This window comes from Somniosus microcephalus, chromosome 3 (assembly GCF_052327205.1).
Source record: "Somniosus microcephalus isolate GS21.2 chromosome 3, FLI_Smic_1.0, whole genome shotgun sequence".
Taxonomy (NCBI): domain Eukaryota; kingdom Metazoa; phylum Chordata; class Chondrichthyes; order Squaliformes; family Somniosidae; genus Somniosus; species Somniosus microcephalus.
In genome coordinates this window covers 256,045,769-256,064,483 of record NC_140989.1, presented here as the reverse complement: position 1 = coordinate 256,064,483, position 18,715 = coordinate 256,045,769, and the positions used below count along the sequence as shown (strand labels likewise).

The 18,715-nt window shown below is 46.6% G+C and overlaps 1 protein-coding gene across 1 annotated transcript in view; it reads left to right on the top strand.

Annotated features, from left to right (window-relative positions):
- The first annotated feature begins 3,596 nt into the window (after positions 1-3,596).
- Positions 3,597-18,715, top strand: part of LOC147121857 (uncharacterized) — a 50,628-nt gene continuing 35,509 nt past the window's right edge. Inside the window, exons 1-2 of the mRNA XM_085978012.1 lie at positions 3,597-3,674; positions 4,710-4,802. The gene's annotated coding sequence lies outside the window, so the exon portion shown is untranslated. The remainder of the gene's footprint in view (positions 3,675-4,709; positions 4,803-18,715) is intronic.

Genomic DNA, 18,715 nt, shown 5'->3' with positions numbered 1-18,715 from the left:
CCGATGCCCTTTTCAGAAGGAGACGCCAATTCATCTCCTTCCCCATGGCCCTGGAGAGGCAGCATCAGCGTGCACTGGGATTTGCAAGATTCGCGGCCTTCCCCTTGGTGCAGGGCGCCATTGACTGTACGCATGTGGCTTTGCGGGCACCTGTGGAGCATGCCGAGGATTACCGCAACCGGAAGGGCTACCATTCCCTCAATGTGCAGCTGGTGTGTGACCACAAGCAGCGCATCCTAGCTGTCAATGCCCACTTTCCAGGCAGCAGCCACGATGCCTTTATCCTGCGGCAGACAACTGTGCGTGACATGTTCGAGGCACAGCCTCCCCCAAGAGGATGGCTTCTCGGGGACAAAGGCTATCCTTTGTGTACCTGGCTCATGACCCCGCTCCGCGCGCCCAGGACCCCTGCTGAAGAGGCATACAACGAGAGTCATCAAGCGAGGAGGAACATAATCAAGCAAACAATTGGCGTCCTCAAGCAGCGGTTCCGCTGCCTGGATCGTTCCGGCGGATCTCTGCAGTATTCGCCGGACCGAGTCTCCCAATTCGTCGTTGTTTGCTGCATGCTGCACAACCTGGCTCTCCGCAGGACTCAGGCACTGCCACCTCACGTTGGACCACCACCTCAGGAGGAGGAGCAGGAGGAGGAGGAGTACCATCCCAGGAGGGAGCGAGAAGGTCCAAGGGCCGTCAGTCGGCGGCTTATTGAACGTCACTTCTAAGCCCCCTGTCAGGGAATGCCTCGTGGCCATAAAGGAACATGAACGCAGCCGCTCCGCAAGCCCTCAGCCGGCGAAGGCAACAAACACTTACAACAACAAACATGGACACTCTCTGAATAAAGAGAAATCTTTATTTTAGACAAATGAAACCCCTTCCCACGTGAAACCCAGAAACATTCAACGGCCCCAAAAAACAGTACATCAAATGACTCACTCCCACAACCTGGGGAGGAATAACTGAACATTTGGACAAAAATGGCCTTCATCCTCGGCCTTAACCCAAAAAACATCCCCAGAAACAAAACAACCATCCCCAAAAGAAACATAGGCATCGCCATATAAAATAACACTTGGCCACACCGTCTACTTATTGGGCCGCGAGGCCGAGACCTTGTCGAGCCTTTTGGGGCCCCTGCCCGGCCTGCTGCTCCTCCGCAAGCTCTGCCCAGTGGCTGCTGCGAGGCTGGGGGAAGGCTCCTGAGGGTCAGATGTCCTTCCGGCAGATGCCCTTGGGGGGCGGCCTAGACGGGGTTTGGCCCTCGAGGGGCCGGCTGGTGATTGGCGCAGCTGTGCCTGGCCAACATCATTCGCAGCCGCTTGCCGTTGAGGCTCCACTGGGGGAGTGGCGGTGACGGCTGGAGGAATGTGTGCAATCTGGCGGATGGGAGGCACTGGCTGGTGATGTGGCACTCGCCCGGGCCCGCACTGCAGCATGCGCACCAATCTGCCGAAGGGCAGCCCGCTGTGCTGCTGCAGCGCGGCGGGTGTCCAGGCGATGCCTGGCTGACGCAGCGCGTGTGGCAGCAGTGAGTGCCCCTGTTGCCCTGGTCTGCGACCGCAACAGAGCAGCCATTGTCTGGACGGCATCACTGATCAGCCGGCCACTCGCGGCATGTGAGGCCCCGAACTCGCGCACACTACTAGCCAGGGACTCGATCGCCTCAAGCATCCGTGCCACTACCCCCATCAGCTCGGTGTGCCGGCGATCCGAATCCTAGGCCATTTGATCGAGGTGGCGCGCCTCCTCTGAGTTGAACGTGTCCGGACTGGAGTCCGGACTCGCCCGCTGGGGAGCAGGGGGCCAAGCTGGCCGACCCTTGCCACGTTGCCGGTGGCGACTGGGCCCAGCAACTGCACTCCCCTCCGATCCTTCCCCCCTCTGGGGGGAAGGCCGCGGACCAACCGCAGCCCTCCTGGGTTGCTGGACGCCACTGGTCCCAGCAGCTCCACTCCCCTCCGACACTTCCTCCAGGCTCTCCTCCAGGGAAGACGTGTCCACTACTTCGGCATCTGCAGCCGGACCTGAGTGCTGCCCTGATGGTCCGCCTTCCTCTTCCTCCTCCTCCTCCTCCTCCTCTTCGGAGGGGCTGTCACTGGCAGCTTCAGGGAGCTCCTCGTCACCAGCTGAAAGCAGGAAGGCACAAGAGTAGCTTTAGAGTGAGGAGAGGGCGTCAGCGAGGGAGGCATGACTGGTGGCATTCAGCGCATTGGTCGGAAAGTGGCAAAGGAGGTAGATCGGATGCGCAAGTGCGACGAGAGAGGTCCAAAAGGTGATGTCCTTACCATTGTGGCCCAGAAGAGGGTCGGCATCTCCACAGGCGACGGGCCCAATCACCAGGGCTCCCATGAGGCGACTCACGCGCTCCTCCAGGGGAGTGAGCTCCTGGATCTGGGGGCGGCCTCCCCCGGTCTCCTCCTGGTGCCTTCGGTTGTTTGCAAGTTTTGCCTGCAAGAGAAAGGACGGCCTGTAAGTACGGTGTGTAGCCCTGATGTGGTGTGCACTGCCTCCCATGGTGGAATAGCTTGGCCAGTGTGTAGCCCTGATGTGGTGTGCACTGCCTCCCATGGTGGAATAGCTTGGCCAGTGTGTAGCCCTGATGTGGTGTGCACTGCCTCCCATGGTGGAATAGCTTGGCCAGTGTGTAGCCCTGATGTGGTGTGCACTGCCTCCCATGGTGTAAAGTGCAGAATGTGCAATTGATGTTCATGACTGTCCCATAGCTGCTGGCTGAGGGCTGGCCATTAGGGCTTTCAGGTCCCTTTGCCCATCATGTCAGGTGTACATGCAAGGATGAGGAGGAGACTGGAAAGGGTACTCACCCTGACAATCCTGGTCAGGTCATTAAACTTCTTCCGGCATTGGACATTGTCCCTGGGGGCATCGCCGGTGGCCGACACCCTGCGGGCGACCTCCCTCCAGGCTTTCCTATAGACGCTGGTGGGAGGCTTCCTGCCAGTGTCCGGGAACAAGATGTGCTGTCTCTTCTCCAAGGCCGTCACCATCACCTTCAAGTCATGGGCTGAGAAGCGCAGGGCACGCTCACGGGCCTTCTGTACCGTTGCCATGGCTCCTTCTGCTCACCAGCAGTGTTCAGGCCTAGCTGGAAGGCTGCAGTGTGCAGGCCGTTGCAGCAGACCAAGTCGACCCTTCCCCCTTTAAGAGCTGGCCGGCGCCACGGTGTCTGCTGTCAATCAAGAAATGACCGCACCTGCGCTGCGCCCGGCCTCGGCGCTATCCCTCAGCACCGCTGGCTTAGCGCCTAAAGATAGTCGTGCATCGCCAGTTTTAGCGCTCCAGCAACCTCTTAGGGCGAAGCTACTGAATATCGGCGAAGTGCCCTCGACTTTGCGCCGGGCGCAAACTTTAGCGCCAGCCTGACTTTACCGCCCCAAAACTGGCTATACTGAATTTCTAGGCCATGATTTAAAAAAAAATATATTTAATGTTTAACTTTTTTAAGTGATCCCCATTCACACTTTTGACAGATCTATGCGGAGAGACCTGTCAAAAGTGTGCACGGGAATTCCCTTCTTTGATTGGTTCCCTATGGCCCACGTGATCCCAGGGACGCTTGTGAACCGCCTGCGCCCCTGGGATACCTGGGCCTCTGTGCCCACGCACCAGAAGAGGCCCAGGATTGGCAGTCTCGGGACCTACAGAGCCAGCAGGTAAGTTCGTAGATTTTTCCCGATCAGAGGCATCCGCACGCAGGAAGCCTCTGATCGGAAAATCCGGGCCATTTTAATATTTAAATAGACAACTCGCCTCCCGGGAGCGGGTTGGCAACCCGCCCCGCCTCTGTTAAAACCAGAAGTGGGTGGATTGGATTCTGATTTTTAACACTGTAATTTCCCACACGACCCCAACCCACCTGTTTTTTTTTAAGATTAAAATTCCTCCCGGGTCAACACCACAGACGTTGCTGCCACTTCAGTCATACCTTAAGGTTTATGTCAGGGGCACGAGCTGCTGGAGTTGCACCTGCGCATTCTCTATTGGTCCAGAAGGTCCATACAGAATGTCAGTCGTAAAACTTCCTCCTGCCCGCACACTTCTTTCTCGGATAGTGTTGGCACCTTGCCCTCTTACTAGGTGTGCAAAGGTTCGAACACAGTCGCTGAGCCATGATCCTAAATCATGCATCAGTCCGTGGAAAGGGTCGGGAGTTCACCTTTGCGATAAATTCCCTTGTGATTTTCTACTGTATCTGTAAGGGTCAATTTCATGAGAATTGTGTCTAGTTGTTATGCTGACCAGTGTATCACTTTTCTCTCTCTCTCTTCACCCCTCCGCCAAATTTGCTAAAAATGTGGCAGTGATTTTATGCTGCTGCACTCCCCAGCCTGTGATTTTTCTGTCTTTTTTTAATAGGTGGAAAATTATAGGTTTGGCAGCACAGAAGTGAAAAATCTCCCCTGGGATATTTAGTTCCATAGTGGAATACCCCCTCTTTTTAAAACCCAGACCGACTTTCCAGTAGATAGGGGGGGAGTATTGTTAAAAAATATATTTTCCTTTATCTTTTTGGTAGATGTGTGTCAGATAAATTGATTCAAAGTAGTGTTTTGTGAAAAATTTGTTAGAAATAAATCTTTAGATCTCCGAAGATCCAATTACTAATCCATTAAGTAACCTGACCTTTGGGTACACAATTGGAATATAAAAGGTTTGTTCTCCTAATGCATCTTCTCACCCATGCACAGGGAAATTGGACACTCAGCGTGGTGATGCACGTCTAATTTGTTGGAATCTGTGCCTTTGGATCTTTGCCACTGCTGACTCATCACTAGTGCCTGGTAAAGGTCATATTTTTAATTCTAGTTCCTTACTATAAATACATTGTACAATATCGAGTACATGTTGATTGCACTCGCTTTTGTATTTAAGCCACTGTTTCAGTTGGTAAAAAGCTTGCACTGCATTTTAGCTGTTGTACTTGAGAGGTGACTCTGCTTGTAACAAAACCCGTGTGATCTGATTGAGTGTGAATATTTTTTGCTGTGAAATCATTGTAATAATTATCAATTTAACCAACCTAATCAGATAGGAATCTGTTCGGAGCAAACGCTATGTAAGAATCGCACGGATAATTAGTACTGAGTATCAGATTCATCAGATGCAGCAACTCACCCTTCCGTTCTCCCCCCGTTTACTTACAGCTTATTAGATTGTGTGGTTTTTAGCCATGCAAAATTCAATGGAGGACGCTATTGTAAGACATGCTGAAGCTCCATACGTGTCCATTGATTCACTATTGTATTTGCCTCCTCATCAAGGAGGTGCTGTTGCTAAAATGTAATATGAACATGTTATTTTTAATTTACCATTCATATATTTTTAAGCCTCTTCTGGCTCAAGGTGACATTAAAATAATGAAACCTCATAAGGCACTTCAAAGCATTTCCCATGCCTCCCTTGTATCTCAGCATGATGTACATTGCAGGGCGGGGGACTATCTAGGAATTGCCCTTCTTGGAATACCATAATATTTTTATTTAAAATTAGATTAGATTCTGATGTTTGGAATTTCTAGCAGAGTTAGGTGAAGACTTAATTGAGTTAGCAAAACAAACTGGGAGGCCAAGTTCACCGTGTTGAATTCCAGTGAGCAAAATACTGCACTGCTGAGCAAAGAGATGTGGTTGTGAAAGTGACTTAGTAGATACCTGATCAAACACGAGCAGGGAACAGAAAGTAATGAAGGTGAACAAGGTAAAAGAAACAGAAATCCCATCGGAGAGAAGAGCAGAACTTCTTCAAGGTGGGCATTCTGGAAGAGAAGTGACAATGAATTAAACACTAAAACAAAAGCAAAATATTCCAGTAAGAGTAGGTCTAAATATCTTCATAGTCCTGATTTATTATTTGAAGTAAATCGTCTTTGTTCCATTAGAATTGATGACCCTCCCCTCCCATCTGATGCACCTTGTCTACCTCAATACTGTCTTGAGGATCATTTTTGGCTGTGATTGGGTAATGACAATCAATGTATTCACACCAGTGATTTGAACCCTGTTGGTCTTAGTCTCTAAGGTCCAGCAAATACATAGTAAAGACTTTTTAAAAAATTTAAAAAAAGCATTTTTATTACCGAGCGAAATAAGTGTTGCATTATGTGCATTTTAAATCAGTCTTGCTGCTAAGCAGGGCCGTACTTTCCTCTTTTAAAATGTATGATTTCCGAGAATGCAATTTAATTAATGCCAATGCAGAAAAAGGTTTTTATGCTCAAATCTCTGGCGTGGGATTTGAACCCACAACTTTCTAACTCAAGAGGCGAGAGTGCTACCAACTGAGCCACAGCTGACACTCAGTGGCATCTTCGAGCAGAGACCTCCAGATGCGTAGACAGTAGGCATGGTGGGAGCATCTTTCGTGAATGTTCCCACTTCTGCTATAGAGGCTTTGGGCTTTGGCAGCTTTAACTTTCTTGATGGACAGATGCAGACAACCATGACTGAGGGAGCCTGAGAACTGTAGATGCTATTGTTCTGTACAAAGATCGGTGGGCCTTGGGGACATGCCCTCAAGCAATGGCAGGCAGAGATTAGCACAGGAGCAGCCAGTTGAGATTCATGTCAGCATCAGTTCTGTCCCATCACATAGTCCTACACATTTGGCACTGCTTCTGAAAGCAATGAGTCCACCAAAGTGGATCCCTTGCACTGATGCCGATGAATCAGTTTATTACATACCTTCTATATCCCTTGCAGCTTGCCAGTTGACTGTACAGCCAGCGACTGGTGCTATTTCTTCAACTAAGGGCACACTTCAGACACATGCACAACTGCTACTGGTAGTTCATTGCAGATGCTTGACTGTCCCTGCAGGTCTTCATTGGAATAGTTGACACATCTCCATCAGTGCCTTCTTGCTGAACCTGAGCCTCTTCATGCTTTGTTCATCTTATTATGCTCAGGTAGCTACCTTTGGTGCAGTAGGCCTTCTGTCTAACATTGTACCCACTATACCCTCTGTCTTCCTGTGAGATACCTACTAATGAATGCTATGCTCTCTGACCCCAAAAAAACTCTGTACTATTCACTTTTGACTCTGCTGTGGTGATGCTTCAAATTCTTCTCCTTTGTTAAACTCACTTCTGCTGAGTCTGACTTGGAGTAAAATACTTTTTTTGATTTGACGGCAGATGCAGAATGCTGCACAAATTCCTTATTATTGATCTTGAAGGTCTGAATATTGAAAACTAACTTTTTACTAATTTTTCGCTAAACGGAGCATGCAGATAAATATTAGGTTTTTCTATTGACGCCCACTTTTACATGTGTTTTGCTGAAATTTATGGAGAGGTTAATCATAGCCCACGTTAAGTCATCTTTTCTAACTTGCAATGTTTAAAGTTCTAATGATCCGGTCAGGAGGATAGAGCAGTATAGAAACTTGGAAATGGTGCAAGAAGTGGACAGAATGGATTACCCTGTTACTATGAAATACAGAATCATAGTTAATGGAAACCAGAAACGATGAGATAAAAAATTGCTCGTTTCATTAACTAACCAGTAGAACTTTTGAGTTTTCATTTGACCCAGATTCAAGTTTTATATTGGTAGCAAATTTAATTGAAGTCAATAGAAATCGAAAGCCTAAAACCAGTTGTTATTTGTGTCCATCTTGTTAATAAGTCATTTTGATGTTAAATTCTTAAGTGAAATGTTTATTTTCCCACCGACTACATATTTGTACCGTGTATTCATTCCAAAACGTGTACCACTCAATTCTGTCTGAACATGGTTTATTTCTACAATTTTCAAAACCGCAGCAAATTGAAAGCAATAGCTATGACATCCCATTTGTCAAATATTTACAGTTGAAAGCATGAAGACATTGTGCATCAGAAGAAGTTTCGGGTAATATTTCACTAAGAGGTTTATGATCTGGAGATGGCCTGTTTGACTGCACAGTGCAAGCCACTTCCAGCTCCTGGTTTCAATTGCAGACTAAGGTAGCCCCTTCACAACATGTGCTCACAATTGAGCATTGTGCTTCACCGAACACAGTGAGGCTTTGCGTTCTGAGTGACCTGTTTCTAGTTAGAGGCACTGCATCTGTGTTCTTAATTGATATTTAAATCTGTTCTGTGATACTGAATCTGGTCATTTCAGTAAAACATCTTAAAGCCATTCATTCTGTAACTCTCTAACTCTTATGAAGCTTCAATGTGAGATTGTTTGTCTGTGAGTCACTACTTTGTATGAGTTTTTCCTTTTTTGATGTTCCTAAATGATATGCTGTTTTCTCAAAGGGGCTCCTCTTTGTAGTTGTGATCTTTGTTTTTTTACCCACCCCCTGAGGTTCATGGTATAATGCTCTTCCCAGTTCCCAGAACTTCCTAACTATAACGAGACTCCGTGCATTGTAGTGCGTGCAGCAGGTGTCATGGAGTGCTGATTATGGAAATGTTTCAGAGCACTTCTCTGATTATCGTGAGTCTAAGAACCTCTGAGTTTTATTTTGCTGGATCAGGTTCGGCTGAGTACATGTTCAGGTTCAAGTTGAATTCAATATTTCTCCTCTCTTATTTTTAATATATATAATGCACACTTTTCCCTGAGTTAGACCTACATCAAATGTTTTTCACTTAAAACCCCTCTTGTGGTGTCTTTTAAGTGAAAATCTCAAGGGTGTAACAAGGTAGTCATATTTCCCTACTGGTCCATGTTTATTGCTTTTGCCCACTGTCATTGTTCTTTAACAAAAATAATTTACATTTATATAATGCCTTATCAACACTTCAGGACATTGCAAAAAATGTTGCATGCAACAAATTACTTTTTGAACTGTAGCCATTTTTCATATAGTAAATGAGATAACTGACCAGTTAATCTGGTTTTTTTGGTGGTGAGGGGTGGGGGGGGTGGGGGTGGGGCGGCTGGAATTGTTGGCCAGGATACTGGGAGAGCTTTCTTGCTCCTCTTCAAACTGTGGCATGAGATCTGTTATGTCCACCTGCTCCTAAATCCAGGATTCTGTGATCTCTCGGTATTCCCACACTTATCCACCCCGCCCAAATGTTTGCAGACCCAGTACTCTGCTCATACCACTTCTTTACTCTATAACCCCATCTCTTGATTCAGAGACCACCTCTGCAATACTCCCCTACTCCAGCACCCAGCTTTCAGTGCTTCCAAAACCACACTCCCAACACCAACAAACCATATGCTCTCCCTTTCCCTGTCCTTGTTACACACCTCTTATCTACCTGGAACACCATCTCTACATCTTTCTGTGTAACCTGGGCTTAAAAAAGACATTAAAATTAAGTATGTAACTAAATAAATATAATAGTCAAGGTCACTGATTTGCAATTTTCACAAAAATATGGACAAACTCTCTTAATTAGAACCTGGAAATAATGACGAGTCCCATAATACTTTGCAATAAAATGTAGTTTTGCTAATTCAGTAACAATAAATCAGAGGTTCTGACTATATATTGTATGCTAGTTTAAAATAGCATAACTTCAAAGTTTTGTGAGTAGTGCCCTAGGATCTGTCTGTCTATCTTTAACTGCTCTCATGATGGCCCAGTGGATTAATGCCTACTGCGGTTTTGAGTCATACAGGTTAGGTGGATCCAAGGTTTAATCCTTGGTCTCTGCTGAGTTAACATGAGGGAGAAGGGTATAGACCGAAATGGGGACAGGGTGGGAAGAGGTAATTGGTGCGGGAGGAGGCTCATGTGGAGTATAAACACTGGCATAGACCAGTTGGGCTGAATGACTTGTTTCTGTGCTGTAGGTTCTATGTAAGATGATCACAGCCAGAGGTTGTGCTGGTGAGATGATGCAGTTGAACTCCATGTTCTTGGCTTAATACTTGGTTTCAGTGTCACCACAGGCATATCCTGTGTCTTAAGTCTTAAAAATTGCAAATTCTGCAGGAGTTTTAAATAAAGCATCTGAGGACACATTGTCTACATTTCAAAGAAATTGACTTTGGGTAGACACTGCTTTAATTTAGTTTTTACAGTTACATACACAAAGTACAGTATTGCTTCTAACATCTGAGGATTTGCAATGACCTTTTAAATTTCTAGATTATACATAAATAGAAACAAATTGTAGTTACGACGTGAAAAGCCAACCATTTAAACCTTGTCTTTGTTCCTGATCAATCTCCATCCTTTCAGATTGCCTTTGTTTGTCATTTTACAACCTGTAGCTAATAATCCACATTTGTGCAAAGGATCTGCAACAGTCACTCCCTATAATTACTAGAGCAGGAATTGTGTATCTTATATATCAGTACTTCTGTCTGTCATTCTGTCTGTCATCGCGTGTGCGTCTGTTGGGTATGCGCTCGAAAGTTACAGGGCGTACCTACGCGCGCGTTACCTCCAAAGAAAGCTTACGCTTCCGAGACGGTTTTAAGCGTATTTACGTTTCGGCCGGGCTAAAATCGCGCCCGCGGTATCCCAAAAACCTTCAACGTTCCGCTCATTAGCATCTCATTATCCACTCATTAGCGACAGAGTGACCTCGAGCTCGACCAATCGTACGCCGGGTTGCTGGCGTGTGCCGCCGGGCCAATCGGTGCGTGTGTGGCCGGGCCTTATCGTTCTGAACCAAGGTGAGTCGCCGCCATCTTGATTCCAAACTTTTCCTTTCTTTTTCCCGCTTTCTGCGTCTTTAAAAAAAACGTTGATTTTAAAACACATATTGTTTTTTAAAAAAATGATTTAGAAACGAATTAACTTATCTAATCTCATTAATTTTCCTACCTTTCCCCGTTTTTCCAGGTAGGCCTCGAAGCCTCGGCTTCTCCTTCGCACCCACGCCCGAGCTAGGCACCTCCCGGCCCCACTCGAAGGCTGGAGGGCCGAGCCTCAGCCCAGCGCCGCTAGGGTGCGCGCGCAGCAGGAGCTGAGACGCGGCATCTCTCTCTGGCTCGGCCGGGGGGCGGGGCTTGCTGAGCGTCAAGCGTCACCCTGGCAACCGTCACCCTGGCAACCGGCCCCCCGGCCGTCTCGCACAGCCGCAATCGGCGGTCTTCACCTCGGGGGGGGGGGGCTGCGACCCTCGGGGGGGGGGCGCGACCCACGGGGGGGGCCGCGACCCTCGGGGGGGGGGGGCGCCAAGCGTCACCCTGGCAACCGGCCCCCCCAGCCGTCTCGCACAGCCGCAATCGGCGGTCTTCACCTCGGGGGGGGGGGGTGGGGGGCGCGACCCACGGGGGGGGCCGCGACCCTCGGTGGGGGGGGTGCCGCGACCCTCGGGGGGGGGGGCCGCGACCCTCGGGGGGGCCCCCCGCCCTCCCTCCCCCCCCTCCCCTCCCTCCCCCCCACTTCCCTTTCCCCCCTTCCCCCCCTCTCCCTCCCTTCCCTTCCCCCCCTCTTCCCTTCCCTTCCCCCCCGCTCTCCCCTCCCCCCCGCCCTCCCTCCCTCCCGCCCTCCCTCCCTCCCCCCCCGCCCTCCCTCCCTCCCCCCCCAGTCGCTCTCTCTCTCTCTCTCTTCCAACAACAACATGCCCTCGAAAAAGCCTCCCCCCTCCCTCCCTCCCTCCCCCACCCCCCCAGTCGCTCTCTCTCTCTCTCTTCCAACAACAACATGCCCTCGAAAAAGCCTCGGCACCGCCGGGCACTTCAGCTAGTTAGCTAATAAATGGTGGAATTGCTGGGCAAAAGCTGGCACTATCAATGAGAAGCCTGAGTTTATATTCCAGTGTTTGCGACGGTACGGAGCAGCTACCTCTTCCTTGTTGTTCATGTTTCTTAAATGTATGCACAATACATAGATCCATGTACATGTACAACACAACATAAATCTCTTCCTAGTTAGCTGTGAATGTAAATATTAAGTAATTTGGACAAATTACAGGCATGAATGCAGGTCATTTAATTTAATTTTAATTAATCCTTTGAGTATTAATTTATTTCTATTAATGTATGCCAGGTATTTTTTTCTGCAGTTTGGAAAGAATTAGCATTGCATTGGAAGAAGAACAGTAGATAAATATAGCACTTTGGCAAAGCTTTATTCTCACACAGTAGATGTGACGTGCTGTGTGCAAAAATCAGCTAGGTCAGAGGTTAAAAAGTACAGGGAAATCTGCCATTCGGATGTGATGTATAGGTTAAAATGAGGGCAATCCCACAGAGCTGGACAACAGAGGCAAGGCATTGGAAGCAGATGGCGTGTGTCAGAAGCTGCAGTGGGGTTAAAGCTGAGATCAGGAGCAGGGAATCGAAGGTGTAACTCCACATCCTACCAATCCAGGTAGTATTTTGCAGTAACAATGCTGACTGTAGTAATAGTTTAACTTTTTTTTCCCACCAATTGTTCATTTGATGGTGATTTGCTGTCCATTTCTGATCTCTAAAATGTCAAAGTTCTGGCGTATTAATAATTGGAGCTCAGCAGAATTGAGGGTGGCTATCCAACCATAGCTGTATAACACCCAATTAGATCCAATCTGATCATCTTTATGCAGCATTTCCATTATTAACTATAAGGGTTTATAATGGGCCAAATTTTGCTGTAGCTGGGCATCTAACGCAGTCTGCCATTAGTTAGACTTGCCCTTGCACGTTAAGGTTTTTTAAATTTTTGTGCGCCAAGTTGCTGAAAATGCGAGCTGATATCGTCACAATGAGGGAAACAGGGCATTTTGAACCTGAGCGAACAGGACAAGCAGCTGTGTATCTCCTTAACCAATCAGATTGAAGGATTGTGAAATTAACAGCGCAAGAACTGAGAAGAAAGTAAATTAGAGTGGGTGAATTCAATGTCAAATCAGGTACAGGAAGAGAAATAAAGAGAGGGAAAGAAAGATTGGATTAAGAGAGAGAAAAGAGACAGAAAGCAAAAGTAAAAAAAAAAAACATTTTTAATTTTATACGTGACATTTTTAAAATCTCCAACGACAATTAAAACCTGAAGGAATGAGACTCCAGACTTTTAATAGTTAATTTTCAGTGTCAGAGAGGTTGATTGGCAGTAATAAACACTTATCACGTTGTTAAAAAGGTACAGACAAGTGGAATGGACAAGACTTAACTTTCTGTGGCGAGTTTAGTTCGTATCTACTGCACAAATACAGCAACTTCAGGCCATTCAATGCGTGTCAATGATGAGCCAAACAGCGAGATGCCATTTTTGCGCAATTCGGACACCAACTTTTTGATATTTGAGTTTAATCTCCCATCTGCCCCTCTCATCTGAAGTTGCAGGCACTGTTAGCCTCACCATTATTTTGACAGGAATATCTGGGACAATATTTCACTGGGTGTCCTGTGAAATGTAGTAAATGGGCTAATGAAGACAGTGAAAACTTGCTGTGATTCAAAAGCCAGCTTACACTGTCATTTTATACAAATCTATGTAAGGCAGCTTGAATTTTTAAAATTCAACTCTGAAATTGGAAGGAAAGGCACTCCTTGCACTGGTATTAAATCATTACAGTAGTGTCCCTTGTTGGAGATATTCAGAGGAAACAAAAAGCTTACTCTGGCCCTAGACCAGCCGACCCACCTCCTTTCATTCTGTGCCAATGTTAGTATCTAGGCCATAGCCGTAGAGGGGAAAGTTATGCTATTATGGCCACATTGTCAGATTTGTTTTGATTGTAATTTTGCTGAGGCTTGGTGCTCCTGCTGAGACATGTGCTAATGTATTTAGTGGAGATTAGCTTGCATTTATGTAGCACCTTTAACAGTAACATCCCAAGGTGCTTCTCAGGAATGTCATAAAAACAAAATTTGATACCGATCCGCATAGAGATATGAGGACAGGAAAACATGGTCAAAGAGGTAGGTTTTAAGGAGCATCTTAAATGAGGAGGTAGAGAGGCTTAGGGAAGGAATTCCAGTGCTTAGGGCCCAGGCAGAGGCAGCTGAAGGCACGGTGGCCAATGGTGGAGCGATGAAAATCGGGGATAGGCCAGAGGCCAGAATTGGAGAAGCGCAGAGATCTCGGAGGGTTGTAGGGCTGGAGGCAGTAATAGAGATAGGATGGGGCGAGGCCATGGAGGGTTTTAAAAACAAGGATCAGAATTTTTAAATCGAGGTGTTGTAGGACCAGGAGCCAATGTAGTTCAGCAAGCGCAGGGGTGATGGGTGAACGGGACTTGGTGCGAGTTAGGACACGGGCAGCAGAGGTTTGGATGAGCTCAAGTTTATGGAGGGTGAAGATGGGAGGCTGGCCAGGCGAGCATTGGAATAGTCAAGTCTAGAGGTAACAAAGGCATGGATGAGGGATTCAGCACCAGAAGAGCTGAGGCAGGAGCGGAGACGGACAATGTTACGGAGTTTGAAGTAGGCTGCCTTGGTGATGGAGCAGATATGTGGTCGGAAGCTCATCTCGGGGTCACAATAGGACACCTAGGTTGCGAATGGTCTGGTTCAGCCTCAGACAGTGACCAGGCTGAGAGATGGAGTCAGTGGCTAGGGAGCGGAGTTTGTGGTGGGGACCATAGATTAATTTTAGACAATCTACTCTTGCATGCTGGATGTATGCTTGCACAGATAGTTACAAAAATGCAATTTTTCCTTGAGGTGGGGTGGGGGTGGTGGGGAAGGAGAGGGACAGATATCACTTGGTCCATGTGATCTCCTGGACTGGTTTCGATCGCATGAGGGGGTGGAAGAGGAATTTTCAAGAGTATTTTTTCCCTTCTTAGCCCTTTTTGTTTGCCTCTCAGGAGATTACATGGCTGGTGTGGGGAGGGGGAGGGGGAGGGGGAGGGTGGGTGGTGGGAGACATAGGGCTGGATTTTGATTCTGGAGGTGTGTAGTCCCGCCTCCATCAAGTTGTGGCCAACCCATGCGATTTTCACTTGATTGATCTTGTTGAGCCTGCCCAGTGGGCTCAGCAGGCCAATTAAGGGCCACCCGGCAACAGGTGATGTCACAGATTGACATTTCATCTGTCAAGAGCTTTTGACCGATGAAATATCAGCATTTGACAGCTCTTTGAAGCTGTCAAACACTGACAATCTGTACACTAAGTTAATTCCTTCCTCTCAGGCTGATTTAGAGATCTCTCCAGAACAGAAAGCTGAATGCTGCAACTTTTGACAGCTCGCAGCCATTCTGCTTTCTGTGCCGGTGAGATAAAGGACTCCCGAGACCTGAAGGAAGGAAGGCTGTAAAGGTAAGTAAAACTTCTTTAAACACTTTACACACACCAAACACACTTACCTCTTCACTCATGCGCCCATCACTCACCTGAACACCGGACAATTCGAACCCTCCAAGTTCTTCAGCCCGACGGCCCGCCTCGCTAACTTGGCGTGGTTTGGAGCTGTCAGGAATCCCACACTTCAGGAATAAAAATAGGGATTAGGCTAAAAACTGCCTGTTAACTACCAGTTAACAGGCAGTTAATTGGCACTAATCCCCTTCCCGCCTCGGGGAGGCGGGTCCCAGCACAGGTCGGGTATCTGCCTCCTTTGAAACTAGCATGGAGGTGGGTTGGGGGCAGGATGGGTTCGTGCCCCCCAATTTCGAGATTTTAACTCCCCACACGCCTCCAATCCCGCCTCCATGGCCCAATGAAAATCCTGCCCATATTCTCTATCTCTACTATATCAAACCCCTTCAGAATTTTAAAGACCATGGGTCACCCTTCAGCACATGCTCTGACTTTTGAAAATCCAAATATAATCCAAATGATGAAGCAGACCCTTCAAAAAAATGTTACTGCTTCTTTTCAAATATCCTAATTAGCAGTACTTTCTGCATGACTAATCCAGCTAATTGGTAATTACTGCATTCCATGAGAAACCTTTTGGTATAATGATGAATTTCTGATTTTTGATTCAATCATTTGGTCTCTTCCACATGTTTGCACGGATTAAGCAAAAAGTAGTTTGCTATGAATACATGACTTAAATTGGATCCAGTACTACCATTGATAGAATAGCTACTTTCTTTCCATTTTCAATTATACATATCTCTTCCAAAAATAGCAATAGCTCTTGTTGAGTTGTTGTATCTGAGTTGTTGTATCATAGTTTCCTCCTTTTCAGGTCTTTCAACGAGCTCTTTGATTTATACCTTGGGATGGTTTACTACGTTAAAGGTGCTATATAAATGCTAGTTGTAGTGGGTGTAGTAGTTGTTGTAGTACAAGTGGACTGTTCTTTGCTTGGATGCTAGTAGTCTTCATTTGATGAAGCACTCCTCCGCTATTTGCGCAGCTCCTCTTAACTTTTCCTAGGTTGCTTGTATTCACTATTCTCTGTTTGACCATGCTTTGTTTTTCACATTTGCATAGTGTGTTTCAATTGATTTTAAATGCTAATGATCTAGGATAAAATCAAAATATGTGAAATAGCTGAGGTGGTTTTAATGTCGTCACAAGGTCATCTCAAATGTTTTGTTGGAGATTTAAGCCATTTTCTCATTGGGATGTTTATCAACATCAACTTGCACTTATTTGGCACCCTAACATAGAGAAATGTGCCACAGGGTTTTCGGAGACATAATCTGAAGAAAAAACGGACACCAAGCCAAAGGAGGATGACCAAAACCTTGGTCAAAAAGGTGGGTTTTAAGGAGGATCTTGTAGGAGGAAGTGGAGAGGTTCAGGGAGGGAATTCCAGAGCATGGGTCTGGAATTTTCTTTTCCAAGCTGTAATGTTTTAAGATTTTTGCCTATTTGACCAGGAAGGGATTTTGGTTCAATTTATACTATGCCGTTAAGTTAAATTCAGTTCACAAAAGGATTAACCATCAGAGAAAACGCAATGGCCCAAAATTTGCGATTGGAGGCTTCCCGCGGGCAGATGCCTCCGACCTGTAAAATTTACCTGGTGGTCCCGGAGGTACGGAGAATTGCGCTCCTGGGACTCTCCGGGTCCGCACGGGTAGAGGCCCACGTATCCCAGGGGCGCATGCGGTTCGCAAGCGCCCCTGTGATCACGTGGGCTGGCCCAACCAATAAAAGAAGGGAATCCCCATTCATACTTCACAGAAACCCCACAGTGCAGATAGAGGCCATTTCGGCCCATCGAGCCTGCACCGACACATATCCCACCCGATCCCCGTAACCCCTACACCAACACATATCCCACCCTATCCCTGTAACCCCATGTATTTAATCCCCCTAACACTAAGGGTCAATTTATCATAGCCAATCAACCTAACCCGCACATCTTTGGACTGTGGGAGGAAACCGGAGCACCCGGAGAAAACCCACGCAAACACGGGGAGAATGTGCAAACTCCACACAGACAGCCGCCCGAGGCCGGATTCGAACCCGGGTCTCTGGCGCTGTGAGACAACAGTGCTAACCACTATGCCACCGTGCTGCCGTACTTATGGGAGTTGCGTACGGAATCCCCTTAAGTGTGAATGGGGATCACTTAAAAAATACATGAACACTTGAAATAAATGTTTTAAAATTACATATTTAAATGCCTTTTAATTAAATATTTTAAACAAATTTAATTTTTTGAAAAAAATATATATTTTAACGGGGCTAAAAATAAACTTACCTTATTGGACAGGGTTTTTAATGTATAACTGAGTGATATAATTTTATTTTTCTATCTTTTACCAGGAGTAGGAATTTCACGGGCATTCAGCGGGCAGAAGTTGGGCAAATAACAACCTCTCCACCCGCGGAGGCCCTTTTCCCGGGGATGCAGATGATCTGTCAAGAAGCTTCTTGACAGAGCGCAAGTTCCGGGTTTTAGCACATGCGCTTCGCACCTCGTACGTACCTGTAGGGGTTGCAAAATACGGCCCAATGTATCTGTGATGTTGTACAGGACAATAATTTTAGGATACCAGATGAATCAGTCATCTGGATTCTCACATATCAAATCAGTTTGATACAATGGGGCTTGTCCAACACAACCTCGAGATATCTGCAGCTTTAATGTTGGAATGCTTTTTATTCATGGCGCTCAGCAGGGGGCTGAGCTAAACAGTTAGTTGCCAGAGCTCCCTGACCGATGACTAGGTTTTTCATTCAAGTCAAGGAGTTTGATTGACAGCTCAGCAAGCCAATCCTCTATGCAGAAAGCTGAGGAAGGGGTCAAAGATCATTCTTTTTCTTTGTCTTTCTTGCTTTCGTTCTTTCTCTCGTGCTCGCTCTCTCTCCCTCTCTCTCTGGAAAAGGCAGTCTTGGTTAATTTTTGAATCTGGAATGGTAGGAATGAGATGGATGTCTCATGTTCTAAAGTTAGTGCCAGTCAATTTAGAGATTGTTGACTTGTAAAGCGAGTTAGGCCCATATCAAAGGGCAAAGTTTGAATTTTACCAAAAACTGTATTCTGTTCATTCATATACTTAATGTAAAATAAACCCATCTACTGGTTTACAACTGGCATCATCTCACTGGAATGTTCATCAATCTCATTACCGAAGGATAAGAGAAGGTACTTGATGGTGCGGGAAGATCAGAGAGTCAAGTGCACACGAGAGGCCATATTGTTAGAATCCACGGATCACACTATTGTCTAACTAGATATTCGGCAGCAAATTTACTCTAAAGATCATAGGGATGCAAGGTCTGCTTGCGGGAGTGACCAGTGACGCTGAACCCTAGAAAATATCTATTGTAGACCCAAAATTTATAACGGAAGCGATTAATCTGGGATTACATACCTTCGGATTTGTAATTTTGAGGAGAAAATTTCTCATCATGATTAGAAATAAATGCTGGTAAATGGAACACTTTTCCACTATGGGCATTCAGTGCCAGCATCAAGCAGTTTCACTTCAGATATGGTCTGTTCCGTTGCAGA